The following is a 19,139-nucleotide window of genomic DNA, read 5'->3' on the forward strand; positions in this document are numbered from 1 at the left end:
AGTAGAAGATTAAGAAACTTAAATAATAGCTAAGAAAAATAGTATTAGCCAAGTGTTGGTAATGACCAACCAAGATGAAGGAAAACTTGTTGGGATTACAAATGGGAAACATATACTTTTTTGGGGGGGGGGGGGGGTGAATCAGAAGTATTAATCTTTAACCAGTAATTTTTTTAATTTAAAGCAATGCATGCATTAACATATTGAAATAACATGTAAAGTAAATGCATCCACATAAACACTTGACACTAGATATGATTACCCAGAAACCCTCCAAATGAGAAGGTAAAACTGGGGTGGGGATGACACCCACAATTCTCCACTACTACAACAATAAAGTGTCACTTGTTAAGGTTACATAGTTTGACCATTTTCATGATCTGCCCTGTGAAAGGCCTATCCTGTTAAAGACTTACAAAGGATTGTTAGATCACACCCTATTAAAGGATTTTGAAACACCATGCTAGAAGTGTGGTTGGTTAAAGGATTTTCAGAACATTCAATTGGAATGTCACCCTATTAAAGGATTTTATAATGACTGTTAAGTCAACCTTAGTCCAAAGGATTAGAAAGTAATAGTAGAATGTTTGATCTAATAACTTACAACTTTTCCTTGTTGATTTTAGATCATGATTCTATCCATCTTGATCCTCTTGATCTATTACAATGATGTTGTATCACTTTTCCTCCATTCTACGAACTGATTATGCAATTCTTTCACACTTCTAAGTCACCTTGAACACTTTCAAATCAATTCACCCCCTTTCTCCCTCAATTCTTCGCTCGCATCACTTCCTCATCCATACACACACACACATTGAATTATGGGGCTTCATCTTCCTTAAAAAGGCTTTGATGGCTTAGGGTTACGTATGAATCTACGACTGAGATTCATTCATTTGCTCGCTTAATCCCTTCCAATTTTTTGATTGGTTGCATGTTGATTGCATAGGAAAACCAAATAGATTCAATCTTATCTTCAAAGCTTCAAGATCTATCCATAAGTGGACATAAAAATGGTTTACATAGTTGTTTGTGCCATCACAAACAACTAGGTCCATTCTGTGTTACTCATCACTTGATAATACTAATGCTTGAATCTTATTGTAATTCCATCTGGCTCGACACTTGAACTTGCTCGACATCAATTGTATGCTCAACACTTGAATTACTTAGCACATGAGTGACTCGACACTCATTGCAACTTGGCATCTATACATATTATACTCGGCATGTGTTACTAGCTTGACAAGAACTTAGTAAATATTTTAAGTGTGTTGACACTCAATTGTCAAAACCAAACTAAGATCAACAGTCTCCTCCTTTGACATAAGTGTCAAAACACTTAACTATATATAATAGATCTAATCTCCTTGAGTATAATATATACACAGTTTGGCATATATACAAAACTAAAAAAAATTCAAAACACTGTAATAGACTCATATACCTCAAACTTTTGCTCAAAATTTTTGTAACTCTCCCCGAGTTAATGTGCCTATCCTATGTCCAAAATATCTTCTCTTCTCTGAGTAGATTTGCTTCATGTTGATACTCTTTGTCTTCAAAAATACTTGACACTCTATTTTTGTCTGATATACTCTGTTTATGCTCTTTTGTTGTTTGCTCCCCCTTTTTTTGCTCTCTCCCTTTCAGGTTATCTCCCTTTGTATACTAATTCTCTTTATCTCTCCCCTTGCATACTTATCTCCCCCTTTATTTGTTATTATCTCACCCTTTTGACACTAATGTCAAAGGGTCTATACACTGATTGTGTATTTGTCCAAAAAGTTATTGTGAACTTACATTATAATCTATAGAGCAACATCCCAGTTGTCTAATGCAACATCTAAGGACTTTATTTGGATAGATGTCTCTGCTGCAAGGTGAACTATTCCATCTAAATTTGAAAGATTAGGATCTTTTTTTAACATTGTTTCTACATAAGCTAGTTCCTTTTGGAGTATTCCCATATGAGGGGTAAGGGAGGCTTGCATATTAATCAACTTGGCTCTTATATTAGCCTCTTCTGCTGTTAACACAGCTAGTTGATTTTGTGTTTGAAGCACTGAATGAAAATGCTTCTCACTCTGAGCTAGGTTCTTAGGTAATTGCATACTTGAGAGTTTTAAATTGGTCTCCAGGCTCAGAATCCTATGGCTCATTTCTTGTGTGAAGAGTGTGGGATCACACAATTTTTGAATATAATGAGAATATGTTCTCAAGTACTTTCTTCAATTTCTCAACTTTGGTAGCCAATTCAACTTGTGATAGTGCTATTTCACCAGATATTTTTTCATTAACTTTCCCTTGAAATTTCTTCTCAGACCATTCCATAAGTTTAGTATTAGTATCCTGGTCTTCATTAGTCACCTATTCTACAATTTATGATAGTTGTTCTAATATGGGCTTGGATTCTTCAGGTGTTTGCAAGCTAAAGGCATCCGAAAAGATGTCCTTAATCTCTTGTAATGCTTGCCTTTGCTTATACTCTTTTCTGAGTATTTCTTGAGTTTTCTTTCTCTCCAAGGCTTCTTCCATTATACTTATCTGTTCTAATGTCACAGTTGCATAGTCATATTTAGGTATCACTATCTCTTCATCTGAAATTGCATCACCATAGTGAAATACCTTCTGAACCTTGGATGAGTTGGAGCTTGGTGCTGAAATCTGCAATGGTATTGCATCAGTGCTCGGTCTTTGAAAGACTTTTTTTGGAAAGCCAGATGTTGGTAAATTTACTAGTGTTTGTATGGCTTCTTGCTCCTTCTCCTTGGGTGTGTCCTTTTCTTCATTCTTGTCTTGATTAATTGTTAATATTTGACTTGCTCCTTATGTTTGTGTATCAGGTGGGTAAAAGTACAAAGTTGCGTCACCTTTTAGGCTGACTTATCAGAACAACTAAATTTGAGTATTTCTATCTAAAACTCAATTTTATTCAAACATATGATCTTGATAAATTTATTCTAGCTAAGTTATACATGGTCTCACACTTTTCCAATTGGAAATGTCTAGTAAATGTATGTTTTATACTAGTTAGTATCTAATTACCAAAGAAATAAATTATTTTAGAAAACTGATGTTTCAATAACTCTTACTATTTTTTATAATGTTTTTATAATAACATATAAACACCATTTTATAGAGCCCAAAGTTAAGAATATTCACATCTATATTTCATAGTGTTTTAATTTGATATAGCATATTGTAATCAAAAAATTCTAGAAGTACATAATTTGACACTTGAGAAGGTGTCGATTTTGAGAAAGCAAAAAAATATAAAACCAAATATAAAAAAATTAAAACTTATATGGCGTTCTAGATGAGAGATTCCTCATTCAGAATATATGAGATTTCTTTCGGTTGGAATAGATTTATTTTGAAAAATGTGGTGGGAGAGGAAAACTATTCATTTGAATAAGTTGAAATTTGAATCATTATAAAGAGAAAATAGAGGTCTAAAGCCAATTTTTGTTTTTGATTGTTCTAGCTACATATGTTATCTATAACATAATATGAGATCAAAGGGAAATAAGTTTATTTCCATGTAGTTTTGTGGTGGGAACTAGACCCCTAATTCCAACATTTTTCAACAACTAAAAAGTTATCTTTAAAAAATAGGAAAATATGTCATTTCTTATTCCAAATGATCATTAAAAATTATAATCGTAAACTTCATCTAGTTCTACACATTTCATTAGTTTACTTCATTTTCAAATTCTAAATAATAATGCTAGTTTTATGTCATTGAAGATGGATAGTTATACTTTTGTTAGCCTTTTCCTTTGTAAAAGGGTGACACAAGTTTATGTTTTTACCCAAGTAGAGATATCTCTGGCTATCCTGTTTGCACTTTTGGAGTTTTCTCCTCTTGGGCAATCCATGTTTGTTGTTCAACCATGGCAACTTTTGCAGTAGTATGAACCTTCGTAGATGTATCATTTGATGTTTGCACTAAAGGTTGACCATTAGTAGCTGAAGGGATGATAGAAGGTGGTTCTTGTGTATTCACCTTGTCCCTTGTTATATCATCTATTGCCTTTTGAAGTTCATCCACACTAATCAACACTGGGTTTTCACATAATCTAGCTTGTAGTGTGGTTTGGTCAAGGATCTTTTTTAGATCCTCTACAGTTAATGGGTTGATGTTTTGAGGTGAACTATACGGAACATCCTTTAATTTTATGGTTTTTGCAGGTGTGTTTGTGTCATGTGGATGGCTCATAGCTAGCATTTGTGTGTCTTGCACACTCTATTATGTTTGTTGCTCTTCAACTATTTCCATTTCATCTGACTTCTTTGGTGTCTCCTCCACAGTGGTGTTTTTCTTTTCTTTTTCTGTCTCTTCTTCCTTGTCCTCATCCTCTTCATTATTTCTACCCTCAAAGGGATCTATTTCTCCTACTTTAATTATAGTCAAGCCATATATCAATTTCCACATTTGTGTGGATTTCTTGACAACATCCTCAATTTTGTTTTGCAGAATGTTGAACGCACTGTATTTTGGTGCAAATATGCTACCATATTTCTTATTGGCCTTGGTAATTTGTCCCTTTGAAAACTCTAGCATCACTTGTGCTAATTTTGATTCCATTATTTCTTTCTCCATGTTCAAGCAATAATGCCACTTATTTTCAACAATTGTATACAATTCCTTTGGCATTGTATTATCCAATTCAAGAGGAGTGTTCTTGAATTTTTCCATCATGGCATACATTGACTCTTCTATCATATTTTGGTCTTTTGTACCAAGTTTTTCGAAGTGAATACCTTTCAATCCTATTAAGTCTACATTATCTCTAATATTATCACAAATATTTTCAAGATTAGATTTAGGTGTATGACTTACCACTCTAAACTGACTTGTGTCCTCAGACTATGTCTTCTCATCATCTATCTCTAGTTGTGCTACGTACTTTCTTCTTGGTTTCTTCTGCATTGGACCAGTCTATTTAGTAGCCTTAGTTTTCTCTTTTTCTTGCTCCTTGGCTTTTTGAGTAGTTACCCTTGTAGTGGCTCTTTTTGGTAGAGCTGTAGGCTTTGTTGCACTTGGTTTGACAACCCTTTTTGCCTTTGGTTTAGTTGCAAGCTGTGCCTTAGCTTTCCTCTTCTTTGGTTCATGCTTTGTTTGTGCTTCCTTGGATTCTTCTTCCTCTGCACCTTCTTCTTCCCAATCTTCACCCATGTCTTGGGTTAAAGCAAGAGGTCCTTGACCTTGCACCTCTTCTTCCTCTTCATCATCTTCATCATTATTATTTCCTACACCTTCTCCAAACTTAGCCTTCAATTTCCTCATTATTATGTCCTTCTTTTTCAAAGTTGATGTTGTCTTCAATTCCATTTCAACCTTTGACTTCATGACATCATAATTACCAAAATTTTTGGCACTTTTGTCAACTTCTTCTGCAAGGAGTGCAGTGATAGTAGATGAGGCTTCATCAACATTAACTTCATATCCTAGAGGCCTTAGCCATCTAACTTTAGGTACAATAGCCTAGATGAAAGCGTAGTCAATGTCTACAAGGAAAAAAATATCATTGTAGTGTTGCTCAACTAAGGAAACATGAATCCTCAACCTCTGTTTCATAGACTTCTTAAAGTCTTCAAAATAACTTGTCATTACTGACTCAAAATTTTCCCCCATTTTTTCAATATACTCATTAATTTGAATTGCAACTAACCTATTGGTCTTCCATCCTATTTTTCCAAAAGATGGGAACTCATTATGTACATAGAAAAATAAACATACTAGTATTGAACCAAATTTACATTGAGCACTCTTTGACTTTCTTATTGCTCCTAGCTTTTCCATTATCTGCTGCATTTGGAGTTCTGCAAGATCATAGGTATGATCTTTCTTGACAATCTTGTAGCCTACATCAACTGCTATACAGGGAACACTATTTAGTCTATTTGATTGATAGAATTTATGTGAAATGACCCTGATGGAAAAGTTAAGAAGTGGATCTATAAAAATTTCAATAGTCATTCCATGCTTGTTCCACTTAGCCCCTGTGTTTCTCTCAATTACCCCTTTAGAGTCGCTCCTCAATGTCTTGGGCTGATCTAGGGTTGGGTATCTAGTAACCCTATATACAATTCTGGTTAAAATTTTGATAGGTCCACCCTCTAACCATAGACAACCATCATGTATTCTGCTCAAAACTATTTTGATCTACTCAATTTTGAAAATTGCTGGGAAATCTAGGGCACGGGTTAGGCCCTTTCTCTCTACAATCTTGAATTCCTCCTTCAATTCACCCTTTTCACACAAGTTGTCATATTTTGGCTGTTTAACCTCATTTATAACTAACTGAATGTCGAAAGCCCCTTTCTCTTTCACAGTTCTTGAACTTGACACCATTTTTACAATCTGGGGTTTAAAAAATATAAAACTACATAGCTCGGCAGATGAAGAATACCTTTAAAATCGATGGACTGATGCTTGATCTTCACTATGATTCGTGCAAATGCTTCGATCTCATTTGTGAATTGCTTCTTCGCTCTACTTGCTCTTTCTCTAAATTCATAATGACAAAAAATATGTGAAATTTGACCTTATACCCTTTCAAAATATAATATTTATTGCATCGTGCATGTACAGCTGTAAACTCGACTTCAATATGATTTCTATTCCACTCGACATTCATTGATTTTTACCATCACTCAAAAGCTACTACTGACTTGGCTCTAACTAACTTTGGCTGTCAACTTAGAACATACTAGTATTTTACTCGATAATTGAAGAGGACTTTTCTATTCGACAGTAATGTGAAAACTTGAAGTATTGACCTTGGAATTTCCTCATTAACTTGCATCTCTCTTCATGCTAATATATATTTTTTAGTACTGAATTCTTTTGGAACTAATGTATGATGAAACATTTTAAATATTAGTCCCTCATACCTCCTTTTAGCTTAATTTGATGAGGTGTGATCACTTGACCTATTAGGTGAAGTGATCCCTTCATTTGATGTGTTGCATCCATCTTTCTTCTTCCATGTTTTGTTCATCTCTCCTCTGGTGTGTTCAACATCTACCTTGCCTTTGACCTTGTTGGACAATGCTTGCTATTATGACCAGTCTTTAAATAGCTAAAGCATGTAGTTTGACTCAACCATCTATTGTAGTTACCACTGAAGTGTGTTCTTATGCAATTCTTAGGGATGTGTCCATACTCTTGACAATAATGGTAGTAATGTCTTGTATTGTAATCCTAGTTATAGGAGTTTTCATAGTTTCTTACCTTTGTTGGCTTGCTTGATGACCATATGGACTTGGATCTGCATTCAAAGGCTTTGTGTCTAAACTTCTGACAATTGTAGCAATGTCCTTCAAATTTTGGTGCATGCATGGTTTTGGTTCTGCATTCATGTGCTTGATGTCCTTGTTTGTTGCACTTGTGACAATGAGTCATGTTCTTTGGCTTAGCATTTTGACTAGCATTCTTACTCCTACAAACATTGGTCGTATGTCCTTTCTTATCACAATGATGACAAGTAGGTTTAGAGTTCTTACCTTTATTGTTCCTTTCCTCAATAGCTTTGGATGATTCTCCTTCTTCAGTGCTTATGTAGCCCAATCATGATGTATCTTTACTAGATTTAGGGGATTTCAGTAGTTGCTCCAAGTACTTGATGGCTTCATTTGGATTGTTGAAACTTTTAGCAAACTCCTTTTCTCTTTTCAGGTCATTCTACAACTTTAGTGTGGTTATTTCAAGGTCTTTGACATTCAATTCATGATGAGCATTCATCATTTGTCTTAAGGTGTCCAATTGCATGTTTGAGATCTTGGATAGCTCTGCTGACTTTTCCTCCAATCTGTTTGCCAAAATTCTTTTGTCTTCTTCAATCATGTCCTTGGCTTCTATAGCTTTCTTCTTTTGTTTAGTCACCTCACATAGTAGTATAGCTTTTGATTCTTGTTCCAACTTGAGATTTCTAATTTCTTTAGCTTGTGCTCCATTCTTTTCAATCAGATCTACAATTGCTACATCAAATTCATCAGAGTTACCATCTACAAATAATTTTGTGGTGTCAATCTCTTTATATTATGTGTCATTTTCTGCAATAGCAATCTCTTTCCTTCTCTTCAGGGAACTCTTCAAAGCATCTCTGGCTTCATTTAGTTGTTGTAGTATGAGATGTATCTCAATCTCTTGGTTTTCAGTGGTCTTTCCCAACTTGTAAACTTCCATTTCAAGATCTTTTCTCCAAGCTGCAAAGCTTCTTCTCATGAGAACTCAGCTCTGATACCAATTGTTGGAATTACAAATGGGAAACATATACTTCTGAGACGGGGGTTGGTGTGAATTAGAAGTATTAATCTTTAACCAATAAAATTTTTAATTTAACACAATGCATGCATTAACATATTGAAATAACATGTAAAGTAAATGCATCCACATAAACACTTGACACTAGATATGATTACCCAGAAACCCTCCAAATGAGAAGGTAAAACTGGAGTGGGGATACACCCACAATTCTCCACCACTACAGCAATAAAGTGCCACTTGTTAAGGTTACATAGTTTGACCATTTTCATGATCTACCCTGTGAAAGGCCTGCCCTGGTAAAGGCTTACAAAGGATTGTTAGATCCCACCCTATTAGAAGTGTTCCTAGTTAAAGGACTTGCAGAACATTCACTTGGAATGTCACCCTGTTAAATAATTTTACAATGATTGTTAAGTCAACCTTAGTCCAAAGGATTTCACCTTGCTGATACAATTGTTAGAAAGTAACAGTAAAATGTTTGATTTGATAACTTACAACTTTGCCTTGCTAATTTCAGATCATGGTTCTATCCATCTTGATCCTCTTGATCTGTTATAATAATGCTATATCACTTTTCCTCTGTTCTACAAACTGATTCTGCAATTCTTTCACACTTCTAAGTCACCTTGAACACTTTCAAATCAATTCACCCCTTTTCTCACTTCAATTCTTTGCTCGCATCACTTCCTCATTCATACACACACACACACACACACACATTGAATTATGGGGCTTCGTCTTCCTTAAAAAGACTTTTGTGGCTCAGGGTTAGGTATGAATCTACGACTGAGATTCATTCATTTTCTCGCTTAATCCCTTCCAATTTTTTGATTGGTTACATGTTGATTGCATAGGAAAACCAAATAGATTCGATCTTATCTTCAAAGCTTCAAGATCTATCCATAAGTCAGCATAAAAATGGTTTACATAGTTGTTTGTGCCATCACCAACAACTAGGTCGATTATGTGTTACTTAGAACTTGATAATACTAATGCTTGACACTTATTGTAATTTTGTCTAGCTCAATACTTGAACTTCCTCGACATCAACTGTATGCTCGACACTTGAATTACTCAGCACATGAGTGACTTGACACCTATTGCAACTCGACATCTATAAATATTATACTCACCATGTGTTACTAGCTTGGCAAGAACTTAGTAAATGTCTTAAGTGTGTTAATACTCAATTGTCAAAACTAAACTAAGATCAACAAAACTATAGTATTGATTGAGTGTAGTGAAGGCTGAGCAAGCAAGTGAAAGAATAGAGTGATAGATTGATGAGAATTGATAAATACATCTTTTATTTTTGTTCTTAATGATCCTATAGACATCTTTTTGAATGATAATATGAATAACTGATAGACTTATATACACTTATACCTAGATTGGTGATATTTTAAGTTAGTTTTGGACTAGTAGATTAACGCTAACATTTAAATGATAATGCATGTATTTCCCAATATGTTATTGATCAAATATTGTAAATCCATGTCATTATTATGTATGTTGCATATTTTTTCATTTATGAGGTGATCACATATTTGAAGACAATGATTTTTGAAATACCGAACATGATGGAATATGGAATCTTGATTAATTGATGCATAGGTGTCAAAACTAAAGTGGTCTTTTGGATCAAAGGAATGGGAGCTAGATATTCTATGGTTTAATAACGAGTTGCTACAACACATTTAGGCATGTTTCAAACACTTGTTGCATGATCCTTCTGTTTTTCTTCCATTTCTCTATTCTAACAACAAATCTTCTAGTTCTATTTTTTTAGTCTTTGATCCTAAATATACAAATTTGTAAATTTTTTGAATTTGATTAAATAAATATTCTCTATAAATTTTCTATCACTACTCCTATTTTGAGGATGGTGATTGTAATAGTTTTTTTCTTGGTAGTAGTAAGTTTGATTAGTATGCAAGTTTAGGGAATCATTTTAGTCTCTTTTGTTTATTGTTACAACCAGCAAATTGTTGTTCTCTTGACTTCAAGTCTGAAGACTAGATAATAGGAGGAGTTTTTTGGATTAAATTTATGTGTTATGAGTGCATGGTTTGGAATATCTTGAGAATATCTAAATCTGTATATTGAAGGTAGTTTCTATGGATATATTTCTTGAAGTTAATCATTCTCAAACAAATATCATAGGAATCATTCCTATTCTCATAAATTCTAAATGGATTAAAGTAAGGATAATTCTTGTTCATACAATTTCTAGAGTTAGACCTATTATTATTTCTCATGTTAAGAATTAATTCTCTCAAGTCATTAGATAAGTTGTTTAAATTAGTTTCGAGTTATCATTTTAAATCTTCTAGGGTTCAAAGTAATTTTTGTTAATACAGTAAATTAGAATTTTTTTAATATTGTAATTTTAAAAAAAATATATTAATTGAGAAATAGTCTTAAAAATCCTTACATTACTCTCTAAATTGTTGAAACTAAAGGAAATGTACTTGTAGTCTATTCTAGGGTCTAAACTAGAGAGAAGCAAGATCATTAGATTTAGTATTTATGATAGAATTAGGATAGATCATGACACTTTCAAATAGCTCCAGATAAATTCAAAATCCTAAGTTAGTCACTATGTATAGTGCAAAAACCTTGCAAAAACATTGAGTCTTATCAAATGATCCTTATAGCAGATAGCCTTGTACACACCTTGGTTGACATTTGATAAAACTGAATGCTGCAATTTGACAAAGCAACAACTTTGTGTTGGAAACTAAAATTAGAATTTTTTTAATGTAGTCATTGATGTTAAATCTTATTGGTAAGACAATTTCTATCTAAATAAAGTGCTATATCAAGATGATTGATGGTGAGGATTTGAGAGAAGAAGGTCATAACAAAAGGACCCAAGGGAAAGGTTGAGTTATGATCAACTACATTGGGCACTTGATCAGTTGGACTTTGACAAGATAATGTGATTAGTTAATCATAATACAAGTGAAGAAGATTGTTGTATTGAAGCCTAGAAGAAGTGATCAAAGAATGACCAAATGCATAGGCTTGACCAAGAAAAAGAGCAGAAGATTAAGGAACTTGAAGTTTATGTCGAGTGATGCTAATGTTGACCAAGTGACAGTATAAGCCGAGCAAAATATAGTGTTAGACAAGCATCAATATTGACTGAGTATTAGTAAATGTGCTAGTCAGAACAATTAGTAATGACCAAATAATTCAACGATGAATGAGTGTCATATTATAGTGTTGGTCTTGGGCCAACATATAATAGATTATGAGGAAATCATGAATTCCAACTAATACACTTGATTTCTTAGAATATATAAAGTGTATTGAAGATAAGGATGAATGACTTGGAGTATTTAATTCAAGGGAAACCGTGTTTGAGCATTTCTATGCAAGGATTCAAGTAGAAGTTTGGGGAATTTTTAGAAGAGAAAAGAGGAAACAAAATAATGGAAGGATTTGATGAATCTAACCTAACCTTAAGATATATGATGATGTTTAAGTGAAAAAGATTAGAATGATCTATTTAAGGAGGTACAATGGCTAAATTTGAAGAGGTTAGTAGAGTTGGTGAAGACCTTAACAAGGTTGGAACAGTTGTTGATTTTGTTGATTGGTGAACTTGAGCAGAAGGCTGAATAATGATGCGTTGAGGTGATGAATGATTTCTTGAAGGGATGCCAAGAGAATTATTGATGGAAGTGTTAATGGAGGCCAATCAATGAATTATTTGTTGGACCAAATTGTGATCTATATTTACAAAGAGAGTTTTATTTGTCAGATCAACTTGCTGTTACTTTTGAACCATTGTATCAGTATTGAAATCCTTTAATTAAGGTTGAACTAATAGTTATATGTAAATCCTTTATTCAAGGTGACATTTTAATGGAATGTTCTTAAGCCCTCTAACAAGGTCACTTTTAACAGGGTGATTAAATCCTTTAACAAGGTCACATTTAACAATGTATTTTGTAACATTTAACAGGGTTGGCTCCTAATAGAGCTCACTTCAGAAGAGTGAAAAATGGATGACATGTTACTGGTGGTTTTTCCAAAATTGGGTTTCCGTGTTAAATCCTAATGTCATACTTGTGTGGATGTCATTTCAGATGTTTTACACTTAATGTTTTAGATTCTACAAGAGTGTTACTATTAGGACAGTGGACTGTGAGTTTATGTTACTAATTATCTGCTATAGATGTCGAGCTATTGAATGTTTAGATTTGAAGTATTCAATGCAATTAAAAGTGCAATTGGTACATCTACACCTAAGGATAACTGATTCCTCCCCCCCTCCCCTCTTAGTTATTCTAAATCATTCTAACGATTGGTAACAGAGCTCTTGGTGCTTGCACAAAAAAGTTTAAAGGCACTTGAAGCTAAAGATCAAGATGTACAAAAAGGAGGTGCCAAGGTTGAACAAAGAGAACTTCCTTGCATGGTAGACTTTGATGAAGTTGCATCTAGAAGGAATTGGAGAAGGAACAATAAACTATGTGGAGATACCAAAACCCTTGACAATACAACAACTAAAAGAGAAACAAGAACCCAATCAAGAAATCTTGGAGATTGCATCAGCCCTAAGCTATGTTGAGTTTGATGATATAAAGGAATGCAAAATAGCCAAGGAAATGTGGGATACACTACACACCATCTATGGAAGAGACAAAATTGTTTTGAGAGAAAAATTAGAAATCTTCAGAGGTAAATTTGATGAAATAAGAATAGTAGAAGGAGAAAATATTGTACAATATTGTGGAAGAATCAAAGGGGTGGTAAATGCTATAAGAGGATCAAATGGAAAGATTGATGATGAGATTGTGATCAACAAGGTATTGAAAATTCTACTTCCTATCTATGCTATTAGAGTTTCTACAATACAAGAATTGAGATGTACCCTTGGTAATAACCTAAAGTTGGAAGGTTTAGTTGGTAGGCTTACTGCTTTTGAATTATCAAAATTTGATAATTCTACTCCTACCACTATTGAATCTACTTTCAAGTCTCAATTGGTTCTTAATAAGAAAGGAAAAGGAAAATGTGTGAATAGTGACAGTGATGTTTTTGATGATGATCTTGATGAGCTTGAAGCTTTTATGGCAAGGAGACTTCCAAGAGGCAAAGGAAAATACAACGGTAAACCTTCTATGATTTGATTTTGATGGGAACACAACCCAAGAACAGAATGGACACAACAGAAAAGGGAAATTATATTAACTAAGAAAATATGCTAGTACAAATAGTACAGAGAAAATAAACTTCAGAACATGCCCTAAGGGCTTACAATAGCATAAATCTGGAGAATATTTCTCCTTTTAGCACCTCATCTCAAACTCCACTCCAAACTGCCTTTTACAATGCCAGAAATCTCCTTAAATAGACCCCGGAGGGTTAAGGACTAGGAGTACATTCTAGAAAGTACTAGTAGGCATCCACCGACCAAATAGAAGGTTCCGGAAGCTGCATTAGAAGTTGGTGCAAATCTAGAAGAATCCAAAAACGGTAATCGAACTTCCGGGAGGCATAACTTTTGAATCGTAGCTCCGATTGACAAACCGTTTACATTTTCAGAAAGCTCTCAAAGTGCTCTATAGCCCTATGGACTAGCTTCACTCATACCCCATTTTTCAACCCTTTTCAAGGTCATTTAATGCCCCAAACCTGACTTTGAAGCATTCTTAGGAGGTCTCCAAAACCCAAAAAATTGCAATAAATTTCAAACCGTGGGGCCTATTGACCTGATTCTTTTTTTGGAATGCTCTAAATCATGATTACATTCATTTGGCCAATTCACACCTTCTAGTTTACTGAAATGATGGCCCAAATACATGCTCCTATTTTTTCAAGATTTTCAAACGCACCATTTCTATGAATGCCACATTCATAATAGGTGTGTGCAAAGTGTCACAATCCTCTTAAGGAGGATAAACTAAATAAAGAAATAAACAAGAGTTGTCCTTACATGTGGAATAATGGACAAATAATGACATGTCCTCCACATGTGTACAAGTGGACAAATTACATGTAGAGACCCTTGGAATATCCTAATTAAAATATATCCAAGGAAAGATTAACCTTTCTAACACCCCCCCTTAAGCTTTACTTGGGGAGTGTACTTCAACGGGTTGCAAACCCAAATTTTTACAATGGAACTGAAATCTCTCTTTAGAAAGTGGTTTGGTTAAGATATCAGCCACTTGATCTTCTCCTTTACAATAAAGAAGAATAATTTGATTGTCTTCAACTTGTTCTCGAATGAAGTGATGTTGAAGTGAAATATGTTTAGTGCGAGCATGATATACTGGATTCTTTGCCAAGGCAATAGCACTTTGATTGTCACAATGTATAGGTGTAGGTGATTGTTGAAGTAGACCAAAATCATCAAGAAGTCTTCAAATCCACAAAGCTTCTTTAGCTGCATTGGTACAACCTTTGTATTCAGCTTCCGTTGAGCATAGGGAAATAGAGTGTTCCTTGTTACTTTTCCAAGAAATTGGACCTGAACCAACAAAGAAAACATAACCACAAGTGGATTTCCCATCATTGGGATCTCCACCTAGATCGGAATCAGTATAGCCATGTAAAATGAATTCAGTGTTTGGATCATAAAATAAGCCTATATTAATAGTTCCTTTAATATACCTTAAGATGCGTTTAGCAACTTTAAAATGAGTTTGTTGAGGTTTAGACATAAAACGAGACACTAAACCAACACTATAAGCAATATCAGGTCTAGTAAGAGTTAAATAATTTAAACTTCCTACTAATTGTCTATAAAAAGTTTCATTAACAAAAGGAGTATTCATATCATTCATTAATTTAGTTCCTAATTCACATGGAATTGAAACATGGTTAGAGTCATTCATCTTAAATTTTTCTAAAAGATCATAAGCATACTTGCTTTGAGAAACAAATATACCATTAGGAGTTTGAAAAATTTGCATACCTAAGAAGTAATGTAAGATACCTAAGTCGGTCATTTGAAATTTTTGTTTAAGTTGGAATTTAATATCAGAAATCAAAATGTCTAAACTAGAAGTGAGAATTAAATCATCTACATAAACAATAACAATGATAATATCATCGGTAGTATGTTTAATAAACAAATTAGGATCATTTTTGCTTCTAGTAAAACCTTGAGAAATGAAGAAAGAATTAATTTGAGAATACCATTCTCTAGGTGATTGTTTAAGGCCATAAATAGATTTGTTCAATTTGCAAACTAGATTTTCACTACCTTTCTTAACAAATCCAGGAGGTTGAGCCATATAGATTTCTTCATGTAACTCACCATTTAAAAAAGCACTTTTAACATCCATTTGATGAATGGGCCAATTCAGTTTAGATGCTAAAGCAAGAACTAATTTGATAGTAGGCATTTTAGCAATAGGGGCAAAGGTTTCATTATAGTCTAAGCCTTCAATTTGGGAAAAGCCTCTAGCAACTAGTCTAGCTTTAAATTTACTAATTTCATTATTAGTATTCAATTTTGTTTTATATAACCATTTACATGAAACTAGGTTTTTGCCAGGAGGTAATGTGACTAAATCCCAAGTGTGATTAGCAAGTAACGAATCATATTCCTCTTGCATGGCTTTCTGCCAATGAGGTTGAGAGTTAGCTTGATCAAAAGACTTAGGATCGTTAGAATTCATAATAGTAGTCATCAAAGCATAATTACAATAATTAATCCTTCTATGTTTAATTCCACCAGATTTAGAAATATAATCATCAGCTTCATTGATGAGATTTTGAGCCCATTTAGGTTTACGTTTTGTTGTAATGGAATTATCACTAGAGGAAGAATCATGAGTAAGAATGGTATCATTAGTATCTATGTGAGTATCATGAGATGGAGGAGTAGAAATAACCTGTGGTACTTGATTAAAAGAAAGAGTAGGGTTAAGAGAGGGAGGTTGGTCCTCCACTAGCACAATTTTAGTGCCACTGAATTCTTCATCCGTTGTAGTAGAGCAGTCATGAACTCCAGTTTCTGCAATACAGACATCTCTAGCAACTTGGACTTTGTTAGTAGTGGAATCATAAACACGATAACCCTTAGTGTGTTCATCATAGCCAACAAACATATAAGGAGATGACTTAGCATCTAATTTATGCCTTTTCTGTTTAGGCGTATGGACATAAGCAGTAGAACCAAATATCCGTAAATGATGTAAATTTGGTTTCCTACCAGACCAAGCCTCTTCTGGAGTGATAGCTTTGAGAGCTTTGGTAGGAGTCCGATTAAGAATATAAGTTGCACAAAACATGGCTTCAGCCCAAAATTTATAATGCAAATTCTTAGCATGCAGCATGCTTCGAGCCATTTCAACAATGGTTCGATGCTTTCTTTCCGCTACACCATTTTGTTGTGGTGTATAAGGAATAGTAAGCTCGTGCTTAATTCCACATGATTTCAAATAAGAATGAAAAGCATTATTCACATATTCTTTCCCATTATCAGTTCTAAGAATTTTAAGTTTATACCCAGATTGCCTTTCCACATATAACTGAAATTCAATAAATATATCAAGAACTTGATCCTTGCTATGCAAAAAATAGATCCAAGTTCGTCTAGAAAAATCATCAACAAAGGTAAGTGCATACCGAGAACCTTGGATGGAGGTATTCTCCATGGGACCCAAAAGATCACTATGGACAAGATGCAACTTATGAGTTGCTCGCCATGATTTTCCACTTGGAAAGGGCTCCCTATGCATCTTACCACTCATACAACCTGTACAGGTAATCTTGGAAGGAATAATGTTAGGCAAGCCATCAACCATATTATGCTTTTGCATGAAAGTAATATAATCAGAATTTAAATGACCAAGTCTTTCATGCCATATATTGAAATCAATAGAAGTATGTAAAGAATATCGTGAACTAGCAAATTCATGGAATTTAAACAAATTGTCATTATCCATTTTAGCATAAGCAATTACTTTAAGAGTTTGAGGATCTATAATATAACATGTATCTTTGTAGAATTCAACTTTATAGTTCTGACATAGCTGTGAAATAGAAATTAGATTAGTTTTCAAGTCAGGGACATATAGAACATTATGCAATTTACCATTAGGAATAGTAACATCACCTAGTCCTTCAACTTTACAAGTCTGATTATTAGCTAACTGAATAGGAATGTTAGCAATATCAGGTTGTAAGGAATCAAAAATTTCTTTATGAGAAGTGACATGTTGGGATGCACCATTATCAACAATCCACTCTAGAGGTTTACAAAGATTAAAGCTACAAGTAAAAGCTTGACGAGAATTAGAATAAGTTGAATTACCTTTTCTATGGTTTGAGGTTTGATGATTGGTACTATGATTCATAGGTTTTCTATCATTTTGTTTTTTAAAACAATTATTAACAAGGTGACCATCTTTGCCACAATAAGAACAATGAGGTTTGGGATTGGAATGGTTCCTCTGATTAGGATTACGAGTATTATTAGGGTGATGGGTATTATTATATTTGGGATGAAATTTATTGTTAGTGTTATTTGAATTAGATGGCTTGTAATTATGATTATTGGAACGAGAATTATTAGTTGAATTTCTAGAGACAAATGCATGTTTAGTTGATTTGAGAGTACCAAACTGGATTAGCTTAGCTTCTTCCTGTCTCAATAAAGTTTGGAAAATAACATAAGTTAACTGAGAAGATAAAGTAGGAATAGCAAGTTGTGCATGAATATTGGTTATAAACTGTTGAAACTGTCTTGGAAGACATTTTTTAAGAATAAGATGGATTAAACGAATATCCTCTAATTGAATACCTAAAGCCATAATTTGACTTTTAAGAGAATCAAATTTTAAGAGGAATTCATCCATACCTTTAAAATCTGCATACCTGAGATCTTCGAGTTGATCTTGCAATTGTATTTTGTGATATTCATCGCTACTGTCATACTTGGTCTTCAAGATGGACCACGCATCATGAGCTTTAGAACAGTGAGCAATTAAGACATATAAATCTGGAATAATAGAAATACCAATTAACCCTAAAGCTTCTTCGTTTTTAGCTTTCCAGGTATCTTTCTCATCTTGAGTAGCCGCTGAACCGGGCTCAAGAGAAGGGTCAGTGGCTATTTCAAAGAGATGTTTAAAACGAAAAATAAATGAGATATGAATTTTCCAAGAATGATAATTTGAATAATTAAGTTTGATTTCTGGAATTAATGTTGACATGATTAAAAAAAATTCTTTCCTTCTTTTTTTTTGAAAAAAAACCCTTAATTTGAGAATCAAATGATTTGGAAAAAAAAATTAAAATTAAAATTAAAATTGTTTTTTTTTATTTTATATTTTATGTTACTATTATTATTTTTTTAAGAATATTTGATTTTTTCTTTTTTAAAAAATTATTTTAATTATAATTAATAGTGATAGTGGAATTTAAAAATAATTAAAGTTTAATTAAAATGAAAAAAGGAGGGGGAAACGGATTTAAATCAAAAAATGAGGGAAGCGAGCGGTGGCTGCCGCGTGGCAAGAGAAAACGGCGGTTGGTGGTCGCCGCGTGTGTGGGGCGGCGAGCCGTGGGCGGTGGTTGCCGCGTGGCAAGAGCGGCCAACGTCGGTGGTTGCCGCGTGTGTGGAGCGGCGAGCCGCGGGCGGTGGTGGGGGGTTTTAAAAAACGCAGAGTGCGCGGTAAAGGTGCAGAGGTGGTGGCGGCGGAATGTAACCGTCGGCGAGGATGTTGACGCGGCGGCGCAAATGTTTGCGCGGCGGCGGGATTGTTGGCTCGGCGGCGAGATAGTTGGTGCGGCGGCGCGATTTATTCGCGCGGCGGCGCGATTTGCGCGGCCGAAAATGCTGCAGCGAGCTCGGGCCGAAATATGAAACAGTGCCTTCGGCGGGTGG

This window comes from Cupressus sempervirens, chromosome 3, assembly GCF_028749045.1.
Source record: "Cupressus sempervirens isolate cs-2001-9-10 chromosome 3, ASM2874904v1, whole genome shotgun sequence".
Classification (NCBI taxonomy): Eukaryota; Viridiplantae; Streptophyta; class Pinopsida; order Cupressales; family Cupressaceae; genus Cupressus; species Cupressus sempervirens.